Source organism: Nyctereutes procyonoides, unplaced genomic scaffold (assembly GCF_905146905.1).
Source record: "Nyctereutes procyonoides isolate TBG_1078 unplaced genomic scaffold, NYPRO_anot_genome, whole genome shotgun sequence".
NCBI lineage: Eukaryota > Metazoa > Chordata > Mammalia > Carnivora > Canidae > Nyctereutes > Nyctereutes procyonoides.
Genome location: NW_026575043.1, coordinates 4562662 through 4588778, shown reverse-complemented (window position 1 = coordinate 4588778; position 26117 = coordinate 4562662).

Genomic DNA, 26117 nt, shown 5'->3' with positions numbered 1-26117 from the left:
GTAGTTCTACTAAATATTTTGCATTGCATAAGAAAGATGACCAGCTCTGCAGGCTGCAACATGTGTCTGCCCCACATAGGCTGACAGCTCAGCTAAGGACATGTATTTGAGTCTTGTGGTATTATTCAAGCTTCTCTGTTCTTTGTTGGCCTAAGAGATGCCAGGTTAAATCAACAGCATAAAGAAGTTAGAAATTCATTTCTCACAAGAGTGAAAAGAAAAAGTCTAGGGGCAGTAGGTCAGTTCTACCCAGTTAGTCAAAGACCTGGGTCCTTTCCATCTTGTTTCTCTGCATGTGCAAAAATGTGTGGCAAAGCTGAGTCTCAGGCATGTCCATATTCTAGTTCATAGGGAGGGGAAAAGGCATACAAAATATTGAAGAGCAGGACTATAAAATAAAACATCATATTTAATTCCAATCTCCAAAACTTAGGCATATGGTGGCCCAGAGCTTCAAAGAATGTCCCAGCCTAGACAATTGCACTCCAGCTAGAATGCTATCATTGTGGAAGAAGAGAAGACAGGGTCTGTGGGAGTAGTTAACCATCTATTGGTATGAAACAAAGACAGAATAGGCTCTAGTGGGCAATTTTCAGCTTCTGCCAAAGCATGTTCCTTTCCCTTATAGTTTACGGTCTTATTGGAGAAACACACAAGGTTAATAAATGTATTATATATAAATAGTCTGTTAAAGACTATGACAACTGGGGATCCCCGGGTGGCTCAGCAGTTTAGCGCCAGCCTTCAGCCCAGGGCGTGATCCTCGAGTCCCAGGATTGAGTCCCACATCAAGCTCCCTGCATGGAGCCTGCTTCTCTCTCTGCCTGTGTCTCTGCCTCTCTCATTCTGTCTCTCATGAATAAATAAATAAAATCTTTTTTAAAAATAAAGGGTATGATGACTATAAACACGACATGATGTTAAGAACAAAGTAATGAATCCAATCTGACCTTTAGGGATCCAGAATTCTTCTTAAAAGAATATATAAAATAAGTCCTAAAGGATGAATAATTGTTTTCCTGCACTGGGGAAGAGAGGGGAATCAAGGGTTGGAGGAAAGAACTCAGTCCACATGAAAACCTGAGGACAAGACAGGGAATGGCACTGTAGGAAAATCAGAGAATCGTATGACTGCACATAAAATTTTGTTTGAGAGATGAACTTGTAGACTGTAGAGAGCATGGGGAAATGGCATGCCATGAGACTGAGCAGCTAGATTATAAGGGACCTTACAGTACCTATGACCTCTAACTCTGCAGTTCAGATTTAACCTGAAGATCATGGGGAGGCAAACAGCCCAGACAGCCTCCATCCTGGAAGGGAAGGCAATTTCTTTTTTTCACCTCTCTCCCCAGCCTAGGATGTCATTCTACAGATCTCCTACCTATCATTGGCCACTACCCCAAAGGTAAATCATCTTCTCATCTGGCCCATGTGAGAGGAAATCTGCATATGTTCTCATTTACAGCTCTGTACTTTTTCCTGTTCAAGGAGAGCCCAGAGAATTTGACTCCAGGTAGAGGTAGGGGTAAACTCAGTTGTGCTGGAGATTCACTGTGAATTATAATGTCTCTATAAAATCTCAGCAGTATCACTCCTTGGTAAAGCATATTCTTTTTGTTACATCAATTCAAGGCCGGTAATCATAACCTACGCAGCAAGTATCCTTTGTAAATACTGTTCTCCTAGCTGTACTCTCACAAAAACTATTTTACTGTGTTTCCCCAGGGCTATTGCAAATAATGTATGACCACTGCTCTTGCCAGGACTGTGAAGGCACGAGCAAATTGCACTGTAGAAAACCCAAGAATGAGGTGAAAAGCCAAAGAATTAAGATAAATGCTCAGCAGTATAGCCATCAAGGTGCTTTTGTTTTGATGCATCTCCATCTTTATCTATTTAGAGAAGAGGGTTGCAGTAGAAGATGGGCTGATTCTCCCTTATTTTTATTTTTTTTTAAATTTTTAATTTATTTGTGATAGTCACAGAGAGAGAGAGAGAGAGAGAGAGAGAGAGAGAGAGAGAGGCAGAGACACAGGCAGAGGGAGAAGCAGGCTCCATGCACCGGGAGCCTGATGTGGGATTCGATCCCGGGTCTCCAGGATCGCGCCCTGGGCCAAAGGCAGGCGCCAAACCGCTGCGCCACCCAAGGATCCCCTCCCTTATTTTTATTAAGGCACCATATGGTTTCCATCTTTATCCTTCTTTTCACCTATTGGCATAAGGAATGTTGGCTGTAACCTTGAATTCTGTTTTGTCCTTCAGGGAGACATGGTTAAGTTCCTGTGCAGGTTTTGTGAAGGAGAATAACAGACTTGACTTTAGTGGCCAGGGGTCTCAGCCACACGTATGTGATGCTGGATCTCATGTCCCTGACTCACATGGACCCCTGGGAACAGTGTTCACTTCCCTCTGCTTGCCACTGAGGCTTCCTTCTGTCAACTGGTACATCTTTGAACTAAAGTCATGCCTTTGAGGTTCCTGACCTTGTATCACTCTCACTCAAAGCTAGTCTCCCCAGATACCCTAATTTCAACACCTGCAGAACAGAACATCCTTCCATCCACCACTCCTAGCACACAACCAACCCTGCTGCTCACCTACCACCATACTTCATCAAGTCTAAGATATCCACTTTTCTCATTTAAAAATATCTGAAATCAAATTTGCCTTACAGTGGGTGGCATCTTAAAATTGCAGCTGCCAGGCAGAAGTTGAAAAAGTTGACCTTGGAATACAATAACTTAGTCCTAAGTGTTTTATATTGATGAAGAGTCCTAACAGGAATCTCTCTGTATGTAAAGTAAATGTATTCCTCAAAAACAGTCTCTAAACTAAACTAGGATACTCTACCCTCATTTTTCTTTTCACTTATTTGAAAAAAATCATATTCAATAATATGTCAAAGTCATTCTAAGTATATTTCTAATGCAAACCCAATTTTAAAATTAAATGTTAACATCCCAGAAAAAGTCAGAAGATAAAAATACTGAAACTAAAAATATGATGATCAGCAGATGAAGAGGTGGAAGTAACACATCCTAAGCTTTCGTGATTTGACTTTAGGTTTTCACCTGCTACACATTTACACTTCCAATTTTAGTAATTATTTTACATTCTTATTTTTCTACTATCTGCTATCATTACCATTTGGCATTCCTCAGACTATTTTGACCCCAGCTAGTAAATCAATCAATCAATCAATCAATCAATCAATCAATCAGTAAATGTCTTCAAAGAAAATATCAGCAGCTAAACAGGGCGTGTCACGAGGTCAAACAGATCCAAGAAACTCTAACTACTCCTACACTCAAGATGTATTTTAGGTTCTTTGAGTGATAAGTCATAAACACATCCCAGCCCACACACCACAGATGTGCAACAAATGTCATTGCATAATAAAAATTTTATTGACAGATAATGACAGTAATAAATTAATACCAACAATAAAATGCAACATATGACTGTTTCTCATAAGCAGTGTAGGTCTTAAGAGCTCTGTGCTTTCATATGAGGGGAGATGGTAAGGCCGACCTTATCAGAAGGTACCTGGGCTACAGGTGAAGTGCTGCAGGTAGCCCACAGGGTCTCCATGCTCATTTGAATAAGGCACCCCTTCCTCAGGCAAATGCAATCCTAAACTCTGTGGCTTCCCAAGTAAAATATAGGCTGGATCTTAGTTCCATTCCATACATTTGTCTAGATCCTCTTGTTCGGTTAACATCCTGAACAACTATGCATGGCAGCTCCAGAAAGAGAAATTCTAACTGAAAAAGCACAGAACACTTTTCCTGGGCTACAATTTGTTTTCCCAAATTCCTCTTCCAGTCCCACAATGACCATAACTTTTATTTCTTTAAAAATGTTAGTGTCCTCATGCTTAGGGCCATCTCACTCATGACCCAGCAACATGCTTTATTACTTCAGATGACTCTGAAGTCATCTTTTGCCCCCTTTTTTCCCCTCCTCTGTTTAAAAAGTCATCAAATATCCCCACAGAGAATATAAAGTCATAATAAAATTTGTATGAAAAAAATAAAAATAAAAAAATAAAATTTGTATGAAAGTGTGTATTTTGTATGTAATAATTCACTCTCTGCATTGGTTTTTATTGTCCTCTTTAATTTTCCCAGCCATCTGTGCAATGGTGTGAGCAGTGGTCCATTTTACAGATGAATAAGTTGAGGACCTGAGAGCTTCTGTGACCTATTAGCTCTTGCAGGAAGAAATTATTAAGATTTTATTTATTTATTTATTTATTTATTTATTTATTTATTTATTTATATTTATTTTTTTATTTTATTTTTTTATTTAAGAAAGGGAGAGAGCAGGGTGAAAGGGCAGAGGAAGAGAAAGACTCTCAAGCACACTCCATGCTGAGCAGCAAGCCTGACTTGAGGCTCGATCCCACAACTGTGAGATCATGACCTGAGCTGAAATCAAGAGTCAGATGCTTAACCAAGCCTCCCAGGCATCCCTGAGGGTGACTTTCAAATGGACATTTTGCTGTCCTATTCACTGTACTTCATGTCTTCCTAATAATTATAGCACTTCAATACTGTTGCAGTATAAAATAATCTTCTGTACATTATTTTATTGAACCATGGACTAGGATTGTTTGTCCTATGCATCATCTTCTCCTAACTGAGTTTTATAGGTTTATTTTGTTGTTGGTGGTGGTGTTGGTAATTGATAAATCTTTAAAAAAAAAAAAAGAAAAAAAAGAAAAGGAATAAAAAATAAGATAGTGAAACCTCAGGATATTGCCCTACAATTAAAAAAATAATTCAGATATTTCCTGGAGTTAAAGAGAAAATTCAAAATTTCATACATACATAATTACTAATGCTTCATTAATTCTTTGTTTTATATTTTTCCAAAGTTTTCATATAAGGAGCACAATTATTCCACAGAAGGACTGAATAATGTTTTTGAATTTTTTGGTCAACTACATTTTTATTTTTCAAGAAGTTAGAGGCTTGGGTTTGATGTTTTATGGATTTAAACATATTTTTTCTCTATATGATTTACTTAGCCTACTAACTTCCAATCTAAGTTTATTGGGATGATTTATTGTATTTTTAAACTATTATCTAATTTATATCCAGGAAATTTTGAAGATATTCCTAGAATCGCTGACCTTGAAAGAACTTTAGTGAGTACATGCTACAGGGTTTCTCAATTATTCCTCAATGAATTTGAATCCACAAGACTTTTAGCCTGTGATGACCTTTAATATTATAATACTACCTGAGTCATGTTTATGTAACCTTGTATATGTAGATTTTCAGGAATAGATCCAATGGAAATATATTTTTAAAAGACTGGAGAACTGAGGCCCTTGTATGGCTCAGGGGGTTAAGCAACCACCTTCAGCTCATGTCATGATCTCAGGGGCCTGGGATGGAGTTCTTCAACCTGCTCCCTGCTCAGTGGGGAGTTTGCTTCTCCCTCTTCCTCTGCCTCTCCTCCTGTTCATGCTCATGCTCTCTCTCTCTTTCTCAAATAAATGGATAAAATCTAAAATAAAAAAATGAAAAAGAAAAGTCTGGAGAACTGAGGGAGTGCTGCTATAAAGTTAAATGAATTGCTATACACACACTGTTTAAAACACTGATTAGTCATAGCACTGTGAAAGTGTTTTGCTATTATTATAATGATCATCTGTATATTTCCTTTATTCACAAAGATTCCTTTGAGCATATATTTTTTTCTCTCTTTCTCTATCTGTCTCTTCCATGTGGACATCTAACATTTTGTTTACCTAGTCCACCACTAAAGGGCATTTGTGATATTTCCAGTTTTAGGCAATCGTGCTACAGAATGGCTGTAAACATTGTGTATATATTTTTGTATCAACATAAATGTTCGTGTCTGTCTGATGTAGTATCTTTTCAAATCTGCCCACTGTAAAATTGAGTTTTTTGTTTTCTTATTATTGAATATTGAGTGTTAATTATATATTATTAATATTAGTCCTTTGTCAGAAATGCTATTTGGAAATATTTTCTCCCCATCTGTAACTTGTTGTCCTTAATTCTCCTAAGAGTGTCTTTTAAAAGGAAAAATTATTTAATTCTAATGTAGTCCAATTTATCACCTTTTTTTCATGAATTAGTGTTTGGCTGACTTATCCCAGGTCACAAAGGTTTTCTCTTATGTTTTTATCTAGAACCATTTAGTGTTACATTCTACATCTAGACCTATGAATCTTTTCTAGGTATTTTTATAAGGTATAAGGCTAAGCTAATTTTTGCATATGGCTGCCCAATTCCAACATTATTTTATTAAAATGACTATGCTTTCTCTATTGAAATTCCTTTGCACTTTTGTCAAAAACCAGAAGCTGTATTTGCGTGGGTTTGTACCTGAATTCTATTTCCTACCATTAGTTGTGTCTGTACTTTCAGCAATACCATCCTGTCTTCACTACAGTAGCCTCGTAGTAAGAGTTAAAATTGGGAGATAGGATTCTACAACTGAACTCTCCTTTTTCACAATTGTTTGCCTTTCCTTATGAATTTTAGAATCATTTAGAACTATGAAAAATATTTTTGTATTTAATGCATTCTTCTTTCTTTGGTGTTCTCAACTTTAATGTTCTAAAATTTCCCTTCAGCACTGTTTTAGCTACATCCCATAGATTTCAGTACTTTTTTTTTTTTTTAAGAGAGAGAGAAAGAGAGCACAAGTAGGGTTGAGAGGGAGGGGCAGAAGGAAAGACAGAAACCCAAGCAGGCTCCACACCACCACGGTGGTGCATGGAGTCCAACACGGGAACCGACCTCAGGACCCTGAGATCATGACCTGAGCCGAAATCAAGAGTGAGATGCTTTGCTGACTGAGCCACCCAGATGCTCAGTATTTTCATTTTAATTCTGTTTACAAAGTTCTATAATTTTCCCTTGAGATTTCTTTCATCCTTGGATTATTCTGGTATATTACTTAATTTTCATGTTTTGACATTTCTCTGTTACCTTTCTGTATTGCTTTCTAGTTTTAATTCCATTCGAGTCAAGAAGATAGTTAGCCTGATCTAAATTTTTCTCACATTTCTTAAGTTTTATTTTGTGACCTAAGTTATGGTCTATGTTGGCGTATGCTTTACATACACACACACAAAAAATGTGTATTCTGATAGTCCTAAGTAGTGTTTATAAACATCCATTATATCCAATAGGTTAATCGTATTTAGTTGTTCTATATCTTTGACGATTTTCTATCTATTGTTTCTGTATGCTCCAGAGAAAGGGCTGTTGAAGTCTCCAGCCGTAATGGTGGCCTCCTCTATTTCTCCTCAGGTTTATCTATTTTCCCCTCATACAAAATATTTTGTAGGTCTGTTGGGTGCATATACACTTAGAATTAATGTGCCTTCCTGAGGAACTGACCCTTTGTGTATGGTACAATTTCTCCCTTTAGCTCTGGTAGTAGAGTGGGAGAAGTATAAGCGGACACAACCTCACCCTCTTGAAGCCACAGCTTGACCCAACAGAAAGGAGGGCTCACCTTCCCCAGCGTTCTGACTCTTAGGGCATCCTGTAACTATCCCTGCCATTTCTGACACACATAACAGAGGAAAGAATAAAGAAGTGCATTTCTTGACTCTCTAAAAAGGAATCTTCTCATTTCTTAAGCCACAGCTAGAGGTTTCTCCTTGAGTTCTGTCTACACCACTATTAATTTCTGCTTTCCTAATTGTTTTACCTGTAGGTCAGGAGATGCCAGAAGGAAAAAAAAAATTGGTTTTACCTTCAAATTCTGATGTTCTTCTCAATTTGCCTGTTGCTATTTACTTGACACAGTCTTCAAACAGCTGTTCCATGCATGTTGTCCATGTTTCATAGCTGTACTCAGGCAGAAAAAAGTGTGTTTACTCCATCTTACCTGGAACCAGAACCCTGAACATTTCCATTATATACATACATACTGTGCTCCTGGAAGGTAGGCCCCCGGATATCTAGAATGGTATCTAGAATATTACTCTTTTTTATTCCCCGGATATCTAGAATGGTGCCAGGGACATAGTTCTGTCCCTGTAATATTTATTGACTAAAAAAACATAACATTTCACTAACGGCATATGGTTTATAATCTATAATATCAGACAAATGCCAACTTAAATTATTTTTTAAAGATTAATTTATTCGTGAGAGACACAAAAAGAGAGAGAGGCCGAGAAATAGGCAGAGGGAAAAGCAGGCTTTTCACAGGAGCCTGATGTGGGACTCGATCCCGGATCCCAGGATCATGACCTGAGCCGAGGGCAGCCAGTCCCCCAACCGCTGAGTCACCCAGGCGTCCCTGCCAACTTAAGTTAAATCTTCTTTATGAAATTATGATATTTTGAAAAGCCCCAAAGCCAGTTTTTTTTTATGCACTTATTGATTCAAAGTGTAAAAATATCTCCACTTACCTAATGAAATGGAGAATGGCAGACTTCCCACAATCTTGGAAGATTATGGGATCTAAATATGGAAGGTTGAATCTAGGAACCAACTAACATGATCTGAAATTCATAGAACAATGGTTGTCAGAAAGAAAGAATGAAGAATTATACCAGAAAAGAGACAGAAATATGACTAGTTATAAGGAAAGAGTCATGTTAAACCAGATTGCCACAAAGTTGGAAATCTGTCCTTTCTGTTGTAGAACAACATATCATTTTAAATATGGCTTAACTATTGTCTGACCAAGTCAGTAAGGTTGGAATCTTTCTGATTGCATAAGAGGCTACACCATGAACATCTGACCAGTCTTCTATAATTATTTTTATTACAGTAGAGCCCAGAAAGAGTTTTTATAGCAAACCATTTAGAATTAAACTAAAATTCATTAAATATGTCCTATGGACATATATTTTAAAATCTAGGTTTGCTCAGTATTTCCCCAGACTGGATCCCTTTGATTGTGGATATCTATACACAACTGAACCTCCAGCTACATGTACCCTGAGGATAATTATACCTCCACGAGCTGTCCTCAGGTTGTAAGGTTTAAATAAGATGATGCAAATGATGTCATTTTCACAGTCTGGATCATATAAACACATTCGGTAATGCTAATTGCCAAGACAGGGTCAAAGAAAAGAAAGAACAGAGAGGACAGGAAGATACCGGAAAAAACCCAGAATTAAAATATCCCCATTTACAAGAGGGTGGAGTGTGAGCCACGCTCATCTCTGACATGCAAGGCAGCATAGTCCCTGCTGTTTAAAAATAAATGTAGGTCCAGACTCTATAAAATGCACTGGGAAATGCAAAAAGAAGTCCTAACCATAAAATGATTTTTTTTTTCTTTAAAGTTAGGGGAAGGCATGTGCACTGACAGTGGTAAAGACACATATTTTTAAAGTCATCTTAAGGTTTAGCTGTAGTATTAGCATTCCTATTTGGTGGCAGATTCAGATAAGTAATTAATGATAGCACACATCTCTATCATTGGCATGGGGCATAGGAATATCCATTTTTCATGCTATAAACAGAAGTATGAAAGGCATCTAAACCATTCCACCTTAAATTACTAATTTCTGAGCTCAAGTCATCAAACTAAGATTTGAACAAAATCCTCACACACCTCAAGAAAGAGATTTCCATTTCAGAAGTGAATATCTACACAACCCAATTCCCTGGGAAGCTGCCCGCCCCTGAAATGTCTACAATTCATCTTTCACAACGACAAATTACTAGAAAAGTTGCCAGCTTTTTCTCTGCAAGATTTCTGGAAGAGTTTGCTGGCCCGCTATGTCCTATCTTGAGGTTTGCAAAAGCGAAAGGACAGTTTGACAAAGCCGTGTCAAGGAAATATTATTCCACCAGCAAGCCAAAGGTCAGACTGCAGTTGAAGCAGCAGTTGGCCTGTCAAGGGTGAACACTCCCTGGTTTCATCTCACAAGCAGGGAGAAAATCAATCCCTTAGGAATCTTCAAGTGCAAAAGTTTAAGTCAGGACAAAAAAAAAAAAAAAAAAAAGGAAATTTGTTTTGCCTTTTTTTTTTTTTTCCTGATTGGTCAGCAGACAGCTTTGTTTGTTTTGTTGACCACGTAACTTTTTTTCTCCATGTCAGTAACATTAGACATTTCATTTCATGTTTTTTTAATGTGCCTTTTTTCTCTCCCTGGTCTCAAAATATGCCGAAAACAGGGAAACTAAATGTATGTTTGGACCCCAGGAAAATCACTAGCAATGACTACCCAGATGTTGATTCCAATGACTTCAAAATTCAAGAACATCTCTAGTGATTTGCCCATAATTGTTTGCATAAAGATAACTTTGTAGCTAATTTCATTAAGACTCATGGGCCTGGATGCAGGTTCTCTGGAAAATATAGCCCTAAATGCAATGTAACACTTTGGGAGAATTACAATGAAAACAGCTTTCTTATCCTGAGACCAGGATAGTTGCTAGAATTTGACTTAACTTTCAATTTGAACTCTAATGAAGAGCACTTTACCTTTTCCTATCATTTCATTAATAGCATTGCGTTTTGGCTTCCTTGTTTTTGTTGCTCTGTTGTTAGCCTGCTCTTCACCTGACTTTGCTAGTGGTCTGTTTGGTTTAGCCATGTTATGATACTGCTTAGGTTCCATGATCTGAATTATAAAAACAATACATTCCCATTGTGCAGGAAATAATCTAACCATACAGAAAAGTCAAACCCCCAATTGATAACTGGAAACCGAGTGGAGTTCTTAGGCCCTCCCTGAGAGACCTCAGCCCCAAGCTGAGTGCCAGGTTTTTTATTTCAGTGCAAGGAAGAATTCAAGGACCAATCAGAGGAGAAAATATAGCAGCAGGAGCTTTATTGCAAAGCGAAAGTGCACACTCAAGGAGAGAGTGTGGGCGCATTCAGAAAGAGGATCTCAGGTGCGCCAGTGGATGTGGGGCTCTGACTCTTCTGGGTGGTTATAATTGGGCACAGAATATTTGTGTCGAGTTCTGGGAATAGGCAGGGATTTCCAATAACTCTGCAAGATATTGCTCATGCTCTATGCTAGCTATTATGCACAGGCACAGTCTGACTTTTGCCTTGAGAATACTCCATGTACAATCAAGATCTTTTGGGTGCCTCTAGCGCCCCCCAGTGGAGGGGCCGTTTCCAGTCACTTGCAAAATAACTGGGTCTTGGTGTGCGTGCGTTTCATGGGCTTGAGCAGCAACCAGATGCTATGGCCATAAGACTCCGCAGGACCATGACAGGGTTTACTCAGTTGTCAGGATCAGTTCCCCATCTTTTGTTTCTCCTACAGTGCCCCAACATTTCCCTTTTCTACCTTCCTCACAAACAGCAAATCTTAGCTATGCTGACTTGAATCTCCTTTTCACCCCTACTAGCAATACCTCCATCTTGCCCAGGGACTGCGGCATAGCTTCCTGCCCTCTCCCTGCCTTCTCAGACCGTGAGCTTTCTGTTTCTCGCCATAGCCATCAAAGCCAGGTCAGACTATGCTACTTTGATGCTTGCAACATTCTGGTGGCTTCCCCTGCCTTGAGATGGACTCTGAAGTTCTTCTTTTTGTCAACCAATCCCCATGTAAACAGCTGTCTCCTTTCTGGCCTTCCTTCACACTCACTACTCCTCGAGTTCCCAGACACCCTCCTGGCCAGAGTCTGCCCTGGCTGACACCTTACCTGGGAGACCTTCCCCAGATACTTGGTTGTCCTCCCCTGCATTCAGATCCCTGCTTGGAGGCCAGCTTATCTAAAATAGCAGTCCCTGTCCCTCCAGATTCTCTTATCGTCTGTAATGTTTTCCTAATAGTATTCATTACAGATACTGTATTTTCTTTGCCTCCTTCCTAGAAGATGAATTCTACAAGGGCTAGGACTTGTTTACAGTTATATTCTCAGCACTGGACTCGACAGCACCTGACATGAGCAGGCATTAAATATTTACTGAATGAAACTGACTCCCCCGAAGTGACCGCTATCGATATTGTGGTGTAGGGTCACCTGGGTGGCTCAGTGGGTAAAGCATCTGCCTTCAGCTCAGGTCATGACCTCAGGGTCCTGGGATCAAGCCCCACATCAAGGTCCCTGCTCAGCAGAGAGATTGCTATGAATCTAGTTAATCAGTGTATCAAAACTATTTGTCCCATAAATCCCTGGAAGTTGGAAATAGTCCTCTTCTGCCATTATACCCCAAAGGACAAATGTCAGGTACTTGAATGAAACTCTATGGGCAGCAACTTTCCCATTTCTACTTAAATAGCGCTGTGGTGAAGATTGATCTAATTGACTCTTCCATTTTGAATCTTTAGGGTGCTTGGAGTTCTCTGCTCCTATCCTACAAACCCTGATGTTGGGTCGTAAGCCCTCCATCTTGTATCCTAGCTACTTGGGTCTGCTTCCTGCTTTGTTTCTGTTGCCCCTGTTTGCTGTAGAACTGGGTTCTACTCGCCTTCTGGCTCTTTCATGTTAAGTGGATTCCACTGCTTCATGCAGCAGCATGGCACTGATTGCCTCACTGGTTCTAGGTTTGCTCAGTATTTCCCCAGACTGGATCCCTTTGATTGTGGATATCTATACACAACTGAACCTCCAGCTACATGTACCCTGAGCACATGGAACTTGTCTATCTTATTTATGGCTCTGTCTGCTTTGCATCTCTGCATTCGTAGATGCTAAATAGGTAGTTTTAAATGAGTAAATAAAGAAGTGAGTGGACTAAAGTAAATCTGCTGTATTTCTGTTTGAATTTTGCTTCTGTTTTCAACCTGCTCCTAAGGGAAAGAAGCACCCATCCTGCATTTCACTAGGCATCTGCTAGCTTCTGGCTGATTTTCCTTCCTCGTTTCACTTCTACTTTTGTTTCCTCTGTTCAGATAGACAGCTTCAACCTGAGAGGTCCTCTAACTCCTTTAAATGCTGTTGCTCTGTCAATAAGACTGGAAATAATTAGGAAGTATAGCACCTGTTGCTACTGGTGATGTCAGGAAGTGGGTGATTGCTTGCATTGCTGGTGGAAATGCATAGTGTTACAGCTTTGGAAAACAATCTGACAGCACCAATTAAAATACACAGACTTTCAAACCAGAGGTTCAACTGTGAGAATCTCTACCATAGGAAAAAAAAAGGCAATGTCTATATAAAAGGCCATTTATTACTGGATTGCTTATAATAGTTTAGAAAACTGGAAATAGATGCAAATAAAGGACAAACGATTTAATAAACAATGTGTGTATCCTCTTCATAATGCAACTGTGAATTCATGCAACAGCAGATTACTGAAGGGATTCTTGAATGAGAGAAGCAGACTGTAGAAAAGCTTGCATATGATGATAGCACTTCTATAAAATGAAACAATTACCAACTTTTCCATATATATATGCATATTCTTTGTAGAATTACATGAGTACAGGGGGGTGCCTGGGTGACTCAGTCTGTTAAGTGTCTGCCTTTGGCTCAGGTCATGATCGTGGGGTCCTGGGATTGAGCCCCATATTGGGCTCCCTGCTCAGTGGAGAGTCTGCTTCTCCCTCTCTCTCTGTCCCTCCACCTGCTTGTGTGTGCTTTCTCTCTATCAAATAAGTAAAAAAAAATCTTTTTAAAAAAAGAACACATGAGTACAGAGACAAATACAGATAAATCCTTATGAGATGTAAATATTGATGCATGTGTGCCCTGAGTATGGATAGAAGTGAGAAGAGTGGTATTGATGTTAGTGGAAGGGGAGAGAGAAAGATGGAAACCAAGTCTTCTCTCTTTCAAAAAAGACTACTTCTTAAAAAGCACATAAATTTTCACATTCACCCATTTCTATATAAATAATAGCAAGCACTCAGATGGTTCTTACTCTATGCCCAGTATTGTTTTACTGTCAAATAGACTAAATCATTTAATCTTCCACCAGCAATATGAGGTAGTTACTACCAGAAACCCCCTCTTCACAGACAATGAAACTGAGACACAGGGAAATTAAGCACAAGCTAAAGTCAAGTCACATAGCTGTAAAGTAATGGTTTGAATTTGAATCCAAACAATCCGGCTCCAGAGACCATATTCTTTTCTTTTTTAAAGATTTATTTATTGGGATCCCTGGGTGGCGCAGCAGTTTGGCGCTTGCCTTTGGCTCAGGGCGCGATCCTGGAGACCCGGGATCGAATCCCACGTCGGGCTCCCGGTACATGGAACCTGCTTCTCCCTCTGCCTACGTCTCTGCCTCTCTCTATCTCTCTGTGACTATCATAAATAAATAAAAATTTAAAAAAAATAAAAAAAAATAAAAAATAAAGATTTATTTATTCATTTAAGAGAGAGAGAGAGAGAGAAAGTGTGAGCTTGAGTGCAGTGGGGAGAAGCAGAGGAGGAAAAAAAATATTTCAAGCAGACTCCACGCTGAGCATGGAGCCCTCATGGGGCTCAATCCCACCGTGCCAAAGATCATGACCTGAGTTGAAACCAAGAGTTAGTTGCTCAACGGACTATGCCACCCAAGTGCCCCCAGAAACCAAATTCTTCACCTGTATGCTATGATGCCTCACAAGGTATGTGCCATGTATAAAGAAAAGAAATAAAAAATAATTCTTAAAGATGCACACACAAAGTGGAAATTAAAATAATATTGCTTTTAATATGTAAATGATGAATCACTTAATTCTACTTCTGAAACTAATATTACACTATATGTAAACTAAAATTTAGATAAAAACTTGAAAAAAATAAAAAATAAAATAATTATATTGTTTCTAAACTGCATTTCCCTAAACCTGACTGATCTTTTCCTTCATTTAGAACTGATTGCATTTTTTTAAGTTTTAGCTTTAAGTATATTTTACATGAGCTAATATTACTTTTTAGCTAATGTCTGGTGTTCTGAAGCATTAACTCCTCCTGGGTTGTATCAGTTAAACTCAAAATGATCTTGGTCACCACAGTCATCAAAATACCTCCGTATCAAGGGTCTCATTTCAATAGGAGAGTGTAACTACTTGTTGCAGGTGCTTTTCCCATACGATCGATCCTCTTCTTCAGTGGAAGGTAGATTATCCAAAAGTTCTCTGGGCCAGAATGAAAGAAACCCACTGTGATAGTGCGAGGAGTTTACAGTATGTTGCCCTCTATTTCATGAAAAGGGACCAAAGTGAAGGCAATAGCACTCCCCAAAATGGAAATTAGAACAAAATCTACATAAATGACCACCTGAAGAATGACTTGCTATAAGGAGTAAGACCCGGATTAAACCCAACTCCGTTTTACTAGGTGGGATCTAAGTTCTTCCCAGGGAGAAACTATATACCAAGAGGCAGTCTTCGAGTCCTCATTCAATCAGGTAACCTTCAGAGCTTTGACTTGATATCTCCTGAACTCACTTACCCAGTAGTTTCTTCTCAACCAGAGGAAATTACTGATCTGGCTCACTTGAGAGACCTATCATCCACTTTAAATTCACTCCCTGACATTCTGGTTTCCAAATCCACTTTTGGTGAGTTCCTTTGGCCTGAATTTGTGCTCCAAAGTCTAATCACCTCTCAGGGAGCTGCTCAGTGGAGATTCTGGGGTCGTGGAGAGGAAGCTTCCCTCCTATGTCACCTCCCGGGCCTTGTCACCATGCATCCAGGCTCCCTCCTACAATTTGACATCTATGAGCTGCAATGCCTCTCAGCCAAGAGCCTCTGACCACAGAACTGTCTGTCTTTAAAGATACATCTTGATCTTGACATGCATCAAAATGCATATTCAGGCTTTAGAAGCATGTGCCTGAGGTGATTCTAAATGATGGAATGGAAGAGGGACAAAATGAAAGATTCTTTCATTCTCAAATAGATTGGGCATGCATGTGAATGCCCAGAGGAGGCCTCTGATTGACAGAGAAGCTATATATTGGGACAGAGGTTAGAGGTAGACAGAGAGGTTTCAGAATTGTCAATGTAGTCATTGTCACTAACGCATTCAGCCAAAAGAGGCCACAAAGAGATGTGGGGAGAAGGAAGGAAGCCAAGGGGTCAAGGACAGACTCTTCTGAATGGAGAAGAAAGACTTGGGAAGAGGAAGAGAGATGAATAGAAAGAAGTAGCATCTGCAGTGAATGCCTTTGCTAAATACGAATGAGCGGATTAGTAGGGTAGCTGGAAGAATGGGTGGGTTGACATCAGGAGAAAATCAATGGCTCTTAATTAATACCACCCCAAAGAGTAAGGATGATGGGGGCAGAGAAATGGATGATTTACACCAAAGAAGGGGTCAATCCTGGTAAGAATAAATTATACCCTTTATAGATGGCCAGGCACACTGTGGCTTTTGTCTTATTTTTTTTTTTTTAATTTCTAACTATTGAGTTTATGAGTAGAGGAGCATATGAGCACAGAACAGTAGCCATTCACATCAAAACAACAGTCTGCCTTCATAAATAAAGTAAGCTGCCATCACTAAAATAGGGAACAATGGCTAGGTGACCCTGACGCCCAAGAACCAAAGGTCAACTCACTGAAAGGCTCTTCACATCATACATGCTTACTATAGCCTGGCCCCGTTCCATCTGTCATGACTTCATTCTGCACACCAGGTTTTCTCCTGCCACGGGAAATAACAAATCTGAAAATCTCATTTTAGAAATCCATGGAAAAAAATATTAAAAATATAAATTTAAAGAAGAGAAAGGTTTAACTGACTTAAGAAGAAGATGCTCATAGGTGTTTAAATATACTCTTCACATATGTAATGGGAAGAACATTTATTAGCTCTTTATAAAAAAGCACAGTAGTGAGGGATATAAGAAATAGAAAAGGAAAAAGAAGTTTGAACACAAAGCCATTCATTAGGCTCACAATTTAGGCCCTCTGAGAACATTGTGAAAATGGGTTGCTGAGGTCCTGTCTGACCACTACCGGACAGAACAGAGCAGGGAGAAAAAAATATGATGTTGGCCTCTAAAGTATCTGCTATTTTCCCCTTCTGATCATCAAACAAGGAAAAAGAGATGTTGAATATTGAACTCCCTAGAAAAGACACTCTAAGATAGAAAAGACACAGTCTCGGTGTGTTTAGCCAGCTTTCAGTGTTTTGTTAGTTTTGATGCAAAGTGCTGAAGACATTTAGAAAGGTTAACATTTAAAATCACAGAGCTACCAAAAAACTGACTTAACAGAATTGTCCTAGCTCTTCAAGCTTAGAAACAAACTATTTAGATATGAAAATGAAAATCAGGATTAAATTGACTCAAACGGTAATTGATGACAAGGGAAATAAATGGTATTTATTTGGTGCCTTGTTAATATATTATTTTATAGCTCTTCATTAGCAGGGAGCTAATCAGTCTTTTCTTCACTGCAGTAAGCAATCCAGAGAAGTGTTCTAATATTTCTATTAGCCTTTGGCAGCATAGTGTTGAGCAAAATCAAAAACAAAACTGATGTGTAGAAATGGGTTGTGAGATTTTTTTTCAAAACTTTTACGGTTTGGATTTTGTTAATTTCTTTTTATCTCTATTCCCCCAGTTATTTGCTTCTTAGTTAATTCCCCATTTTGCTGAAGCCCTGCAACCAATACTACCTCGTGATGGTTTCCAAACTTTAGGTACAGATTTTCAGGAAGAAGTAACAAGAACTATATGAAAGGATCTCTATTTCAAGAGTTATACACTAGCACTCAACCAAAAGAAATTAATATTAGAAATATTTACTGTGTACCCCTGTGTTGCTCAGTGGTTTAGTGCCTGCCTTTGGCCCAGGGCATGATCCTGGAGTCCCAGGATCGAGTCCCACATCAGGCTCCCTACTTCTCCCTTTGCCAGTGTCTCTGCCTCTCTCTCTCTCTCTCTTTTTTTCTGTGTGTGTGTGTGTGTGTGTTTCTCTCATGAATAAATAAATAAAATCTTTTTAAAAAAGAAATATTTACTGAAAAAAAGCCTGTAAAAAAAAAACTGTGCCTTTACCCATCCAGATCAAACAATTATTATAGGAAAACCACAGTATAAATCACAAGATAAAAAGAGCAACCAGAATAAATGAATCATTAGTGACCTATGAAGATTCAGCATTTGTTTTAGGTTGGCTTCCTCAGACTTGAAAATAGGATGATGGGTCAGGGACTGTACACGTGGCCTTAGCTGAGGGGGGGTGCCCACAAGATCCTGGGGCATGACAGGGAGCATGTGTTACCTGCTGGTATAGCTTACCTATCCCCCTTTGTTTGCTTATGCCCAGTCTTGAATTAGAGATATCAGTGTGAGGGGAGCTTAACATCTCCCATGTGAAGATAGATTGCTGCTGGGCCCATTTAATCTTATGATTTGGTGGATCTAGAGGTCCACATTGTGATTTTCCTAAATGGGCTTTCTGGAAACTCTACGTGTTTGGATATAAACTCCACATGTTTTTCTATTCTTCCCAGCAAAGATATCTCTAATGCAATGAGGGTTCCTGGGTTCTATTGCCCACATGGAAGGTTCTCTATACCACAGCTTGGGCCTGATACAGAACTTTATCCTACTCAAGGGTCCACACAAGTTGGGAACCTTCTGTGCCATTTGGTAAATTGGTTGGAGAAGTCACCTAAAGTTGAAAGGCCTTGAAGAGGCCTATCAAGCATTACCTTTCCTTCCTGGTGGTAACAGGTGTAATACACAGCTAATAAATATCCTTATATCTGGCCAGCTGCAAATGGGCCAACTGTTTGAATGGTGGTAGTTGACTGTGATCTTCCAAGATCTTTTGGATTTTTGTAAAGACCAGAGTAGTGTATTAAATGTGAATATAAGGGAAGCAACAACCTTCTAATCCCTTAGGTCAGTAAGTGTGGCAAAACTCTGTCAATGTGTAATGCAGTTTTATATTTACTACCTTGACTTGGGTAGGCATGAAAGGATGGTTTTAGAACTTCAGCTTGGCTTCCCCACTGTGGCAGCTCTAACCCCATAGACCAAGAAATCAACATGATGGTTCCCAAATATGAACATGCCTATTATAAATTTGGGTACTGGGAACATAAACATGGGACAATGAACTTCCTGTGACCTGAACCGGAACTGGAACCAGGACTCCACTCATTATCTAACCCCACTCAAAGTGTGCCATTTCTCAAAATGTTGAGGTATTTTCCTTTCCTCAGTGTATGGTTACTTGAGGATATGGCCACAGGTACCCTTAGGGGAAGATCTGGAGCAACCGGTGCTGTATTTACAAACTGAGATTTTATGGGGCTCCCTCCTCCTGGGAATCTTGTCTCTGCTTCAGTCTATGAACTCTGGGTTTAAAAGCTGACTAAGTTACGGAAGGCAAGGGAACTTGGCTTCTTACTAGATGGTTGCCCTCCATCTCCTGACCACCCTGTTAAAATTTCTTCTGTGTCTGCTGAACAATACTCAGGCTGGCTGACCATCTATTTTGCCCTCAGAAAGGCTATGTTCAACCAACCATCTCTGTAGTTTTCTGCAGGTCAATTTCCCATGGCTGTCATTCCAACCTCATTGCTCTTTATGATAATTGTGCCCGCCTCACTTATAATAGTTAAATGTTGCCACCTGGGTTCTCACTGCAGGACCTTCCCATCTCCATTGCTATCAGGGAACCTTAGTTTTTGAACAATACCTCCTATTATATCAGCCCCTTGGACAGCCACCATTGGGCTTCTCAATGATGTTGATGCTTCTCTCAAGAAGCTCATTGCCTGTTGCTGTGGAAATGGAGTATATCATGGAGAATTCCATGGAACATAGTCAGCCAATGGGATTTCTGGTCTATATCGTGGTATGCACATTCTGGAATGCCTTCTACTGAGTGGCCTTTTGATTTTTTCTATTCCCTGCCATTGCAGTTCTGTACTTTCATTTTACTTCCTTAGGCCATCACTTTCCTGAAATGCCCCAAAGCCATTCTGGCAGCATGTTAGCACTGCCTCTGGGACTCCTATCTCAAGGGATAGTGCTCACTTTGACCAAGTATTCTCATAATAGAATCCCATATACTTTTTCCTAGCTCATATTGGTATGTGCTGCTTCCATCTTATAGTTCCTTCAGAGTATAGAACACAGCAGATCAGCATTTCCTCAGACAGATAATGTTTCACTTAACCCTAGTTAATGGTCTGTTGTCCAGGAAGAGCTGTGTGGGCAGATCCTGAGTGGGGCACACTTTGTCTTGAAGAGGAGATCTTTGCAATGTCGTCAAGCAAAGAAGGAGAGGGACTAGTCTTGAGTGAGAAGGAATGGACCACTTTTGTCAGCCCAGAGGATTCAGAAGGATCTAAAGATTCAGGAGTTTGAGTGCATTGACCCATGTCTATCCCCAGTCTCCCTCAAGTTGCTCTTCCTTCCATCAGGGCCCTCACCTTAGCATAGAAGTCTTTTTGGGACTTAGAATTCAACTTTCTCTAGGACACACTTTTACAACTGCATTCTAGACTTCCCTTCCTCTTTCTGCATAAGATGATATTTTTTTTTATATTTGCAAGGAAGTACTCTAGCTATTACTTTTTTGCTTTATTTCTTTTCTCATAGAAGTCAATTTTAGGGAGTGTCATACACACGCACAGACATATACACACACACGTTAGTGTGTATCACTCTTTGCTTTAAACTGACTAATCTCCCTCATCTTTGCTTCTCCACTGCATTGCTAGCCACCCATCACAGCCATCTGATCTTATAATTTCTATTTTTCTGGAACCTCTCAAATGCCTGGGGTACTTTACATGTTCATACATCCCTTCCACGGCTACCTCATTCCAGTTCCCCAGTTACCCATGGGTGGAAATTGTTGTAATATGACACTACTTTCCAGGAGTTATCAGTATTTTGTTGACCTAGAGTAATGCAGTCCCTGGTGTTGGGGGGCTGGCAAATGATCCAGCTCCAAGATGTCTTTTAGAGTCTGTTTCTTAGGACCACCCCTAGCACTAAGTGCCTTACATTGGTTTCTTGAGAAACAAACACTAAAATGGAGATTTACGTTTAGATGGCTTACTAGGGTATGCTCTCAGAAACACTTGTAACAAAAAGAGGGAAGCTGGATTGCCGAGGGAGAGGAGTTGCACTTAGGTGTACTTATAACAGAGGCCTCAGGTGATCTCACAGGAAGCTCTGAAGTGGGGATGGTCCCACAGAGATGTTCCTAATAGAGACAAAGGGGCCCAGAATTATAGTCCTAAATTGACCAGTTATTGAATGTGGCCTGTGTCCTGAGTTAGGGTATAATATTAGGCAAAACTGCTTATTTTGGCTGAGGGAAATTCTTGGGGGTAGGAGACAGCTATGAACTGTCAATAGGCACCATTCTTCAGCCACTGGGGAAATGATTACCTCATATCTCAAAAGTGGATCTTGGTAGCACAGCAGAGTATCCACTATGATATCAAAGCAACAGGAAACATCTAGCAATAAAGAAAACTGATGTAGGGAAAAACATTAGGGTTCGAAGCCCATGACCAAAAAAGAATTCTTGAGACATCTTTGGTGCAAAAAGGTGATTTTATTAAAGCACAAGGATAGGACCCATGGGTAGAAAGAGCTGCACTGGAGTCATGAGGAGTGACGCATTATATACTTTCAAATTGGAAGGGAGTTAGGAAGAGTGTAAGCCTATAAGCAACCTGGAAGCAAGGTTACCAGGACCTTGAGGGTGCTAGCTTTTGTTGGGAAAAGGTCATTTATTACCATCTAATAAAACCTTAGTCATGAGACCCTTCGTGTATATCAATAGGCCATATGCTTGGGGGATGATTGCCAACACGTATCTTGGGGGGTAGAGATAAAAAAAGGAATTTTTATACATTAAAGTAGGCTTATAGGATCCTGGGGATTGGGCTAAGATTGCCTGTTACCCTTAGAATATTATTAATATCGAGGCAGTTGAGTCCCTGGAGGAATGTCACTCTGCCTGTTTCAAGGACTTGTCAATGGTCTGTAGTTAGTAAGAAAATTTAATAATATTTCTTCTGCCTTTGTTTCCCACATCAAAAACCAGGTAATCTGCTCTGTGCCTCAGATGGCTGTAGCCCAAAATAACTTTCACACGCAAATCCTGGATGACATCCCTCTTAGCCAATCAATCAGGCAGAGCTGCCTTGACCTTCACCTTCTCAAAGAAGAAAAGTTGCCAATAACTTGCCAGAGCAGGGCATATTTTCTTCTGTAGCAAAGTTCTTCCATAATAATTGGAGTCAGAATGGGGTAAATTACCTCCCAACAATGTTCCTGAACATGTCTTTATACACTATGAGTAACTACCTGGTAGACTGCAGTCCCACTTAATTAACATCCATGCTTCCTCTGATCTGGGAGACAGAATGAATTCCAGGGGATTCTAGTAGACTTGTTAGACTTTAGCAAAGCCAAATGCTCCACATAATTAAATGTAGATTGGGAAGAATTCTGCCTGAAAATCAGAGCGAACAGCATAACATATGGCCCGGGTGTCAAATTTAAAAGGATATTTGTAGAAAGGAGTGTGCCTATCTGGAGGCAATTGGCCATAAAGCTCATGAAAAGGAAATCTTGGAAGAGTTTCAAGGTTAAAACTCAGTGCTACAAAGATGACCCAGAGTATTAATGATGGAATTTCCTTCTTCCTCTTCCATCACCTTTTATTCTTTGCAAATCTAAGTAAGCTTCATATGTCTGTTCTGTGAGTTTGAATTTTGGAATTTGGAATGAGTACTCCATAATGAAAGGGGAAGAGGAGCCAAGTTTTCAACTCAAGGTTGAGTATGTGCTTATTTGCAATGCAAAATAACTGATAATGGAAGACAGAGAAATGAAGAGAAAAACAAAAGTATTCTGTTTAGATTTAATACATGTATTTTTCACTCATACAAAAGTGTGCTTATCATGCGTCTTTGATTAAAACACACACAAACAAAACAAAAACTTTCAAGACTTCAAGAGAAAACTATACAGTACAAATGGGGTTTTCTTAGTCATTGCAAGTTAACCCTCTTGCACAATGTGAGGGAGCCTCTGTCTTCCCACTCACTCCAAAGCCTCTGAATCCCCTATTTCCATACTCCCTCTCAGAAGGTGGACTCAATTCTACATAGCACTTCTAAAGTAAAAATTGAGGCTACCAACTGGAATTTCTTCACCTTCATGTAGTTAAACCTTTTTCCCACCTGCTTAATAAAGGGGAGTTCTTCCAACTATATAAGGCCAATTTTTGCAGCCTGTGGTCCGCATCTCATCCTCTACAAAATCCTCAGATGCTTTGTGCTGGTGATTAAGCCCTTTCTTCCTGTGCTCTTGTTTTTTCTCTCTCTCCACCTGCTTCTATATTTTCATTTCACAAGATTCTGTAGCTCGCCTGCATATTGTCCCCTTTCTCACCACTGGGCTGCTGAATACTCTGAATTTACAGTAGGTTTTATTTTTCCCTGTTGACTAATCCCCACCTCTTTGACTTCCATGCTAATTAAGCATCCTTGACCTTTCCCTTTTCCTCTGGCCACTCCTCACTACCCAACCTTTAGTGTTGGCATTCCTCCAGATCTGACCCTGGTCCCTTCCCCATTTGACTTTTCAGTAACCCCTTAAATGAGCTCATTGTCTCATATAGCTACTGTGGCACAAAACATAATGAAATAGCCATGACCTACATCTCCCCAATGCCTCTGTGGCTCAGTTAGTCTCCAGCCAATTTGGGCTGTACTCAACTTGGTTTGTCTTCAGGCTGCAGGTTAGGCCCAGCCAGATCTGCTCATGTCTTCTGTACTTCTCAGATCAGGAGCTCACCAAGGCTGGTGAAAGGCTAGAACACGATATGGACAGCCCAGTTCCATAAGCACATTTCAAGCCACTGACTATATCATATTTGTTAACATGCCGTTGGCCAAAGCAAGTCACATGGCAAGCCCTAGGCCTGGAGAAAGGGAAGTAAATGTCTTTCATGGTAGCAGACAGGGGAGGAAGTAGGCGTTTTGTGAACAGTGATCTAATCTTCTATATTAGTCATATATTTATGGCTGGTGACTCTCAATATTTATATCATCAGCTCAGAATTTCTTAACTCTTGAGCTATACATACAGCTGTCTACTTGACATCTTCAGTTAGTTTTTCAGCTACTTCGACATTAACATATTCAAAATTCATCATCTTCCTTGTCAGATTTCATCTTCCTTCATGATTCTCTACCTCAATGAATAGCACCATCATTCACCAAATTGTATGATCCAGTCAACTAGGAGTATCTTTAACACCTTCTTTTCCTTAACTACTCCCAAGAAAATATAGTTAGTCAACAACTTACATCCATTTTAACCCTAAAATATCTTTTTTAAAATCTCCAGACACACGTGGAAACTACCAACACCTTTTGTCTGCATTATAACAAGAACTTCCTGACTATTTAACCTCACATGAACTTTGTCCCATTAAACTCAAATCAGTAATTTACCCTTATATTTTCTTTCTTTCTTTCTTTCTTTCTTTCTTTCTTTCTTTCTTTCTTTCTTGAGAGAGAACACAAACATATGAATGGGGGGGGCAGGCAGAAAGAGAGGGAGAGAGAGAATCTTAAGCAGACTCCCTGTCCAGCACAGAGCCCAATGCAGGACTCAGTCTCAGAACCCTGATATCATGGCCTGAGCCAAAACCAAGAATCAAGTGCTTAACCCACTGAGTCATCAAGATAGTCCTACCCTGATATTTTTTCAAATGGGAATATTTTCCCTGCTCCTGCTCACTGACCACACACACACACACACACACACACACACACAAATCCCTTCAATAACTTCAACAGTCTTTTCTTGTGCCTCTTTGTATTATTTAGTGTTCCAGTCACACTAATCTTTCTTTTGTTTCTCAAAAATTTCATGTTTCTTAGTTTTTTACACATTTAGAGTCCGGAATTCCTGGGTGTTTTTTTCTATGCTATCTCCAGAAAATTAAAAAATAAATAAATAAAAAACTATGCTTCCTTAGAACTTACAGGTTAAAATCAACATTATAAGCATAAGTATTTATGTCCATGATATTCTTAAAAGATGCAGTATTGCATAAGTTAAATGAAAGAGTAAATCACTAAGAGAATCAAAAGACAAACCATACACTGGGAGAAAAATATTTGTAAAACACTTAATAAAGGCCTGGTATCTATAATATAGAAAGAAGTCTTCAAACCCGACAGTAAGAAAATGGACAATCTAATTTAAAAATGGGCAAAATATCTGAACAGACACCTCACCAAGAGAGATGTATAATAGAAAATAAGCATATCAAAAGATGCTGCACATCATATGTCCTCAGGGGATTACAAATTAAAACAAGCAATGAGATACTGCTACATACCCATTAGAATGGCCAAAATCGAAAACACTGACTCCGCAAACACAGACAAAAGATGAGTTATGATAAGAACTCCCCCATTTCATTGCTGTTAAAAATGCAAATGGCACAGCCACTTTGGAAGACAGTTTGGCAATTTTTTATGAAACTAGATCTTTTTTTTAATCACATAATCCAGCAATTTTGCTAGTTGGTATTTACTCAAATAAGTTGAAAACTTATGTCCACACAAAAACCTGCACACAAAAGTTTAGCATGGATTTACTCATGATTGCCAAAAGTTGGAAAACTTCAATCAGTGAATGGATAAGCAAATTGTGGTACATCTGTGAAATGGAATATTATACAGTGATACAAACAAATAAGCAATCAAGCCACAGAAAGAAATGGAGGAAACATAAATACATATCGCTATGTGAAAGAAGCCAATCTAGAAAAGCTTTGTACTGTATGATTACAATTATATAACATTTTAACAAAGATAAAGCCATGCAGACAGTAAAAAAAAAAAAAAAAAAAAAAAAAAAAAAAACAGTGGTCACTGGGGTTCTCAGGAATAGGAAGAGGAATAAAGGAATAAAGCATAGGAGAGGTGAAGGGGGATTTTAGGGTGGTGAAATTATTCTGTATGATATTGTAATTGTAGATATATGCCATTATACATTTGTCAAAAACCTACAGAATGTACAGCACTGAATAAACCATTGTGTAAATTATGAACTTTAGTTAAAAATAACTTATCAGTATTTACTCATCAGTTTCAATAAGTGTACCATCTAGATATTAATTATAAGAGAAAGCATGGGTTGGGGTTGGGGTGGTAGTGAGAAGGTATACAGGACTTTCCAATCCTGGCTCACTTTTTCTATAAACCTAAAATTTCTAAAAAAGTTTCCTTTTTTAG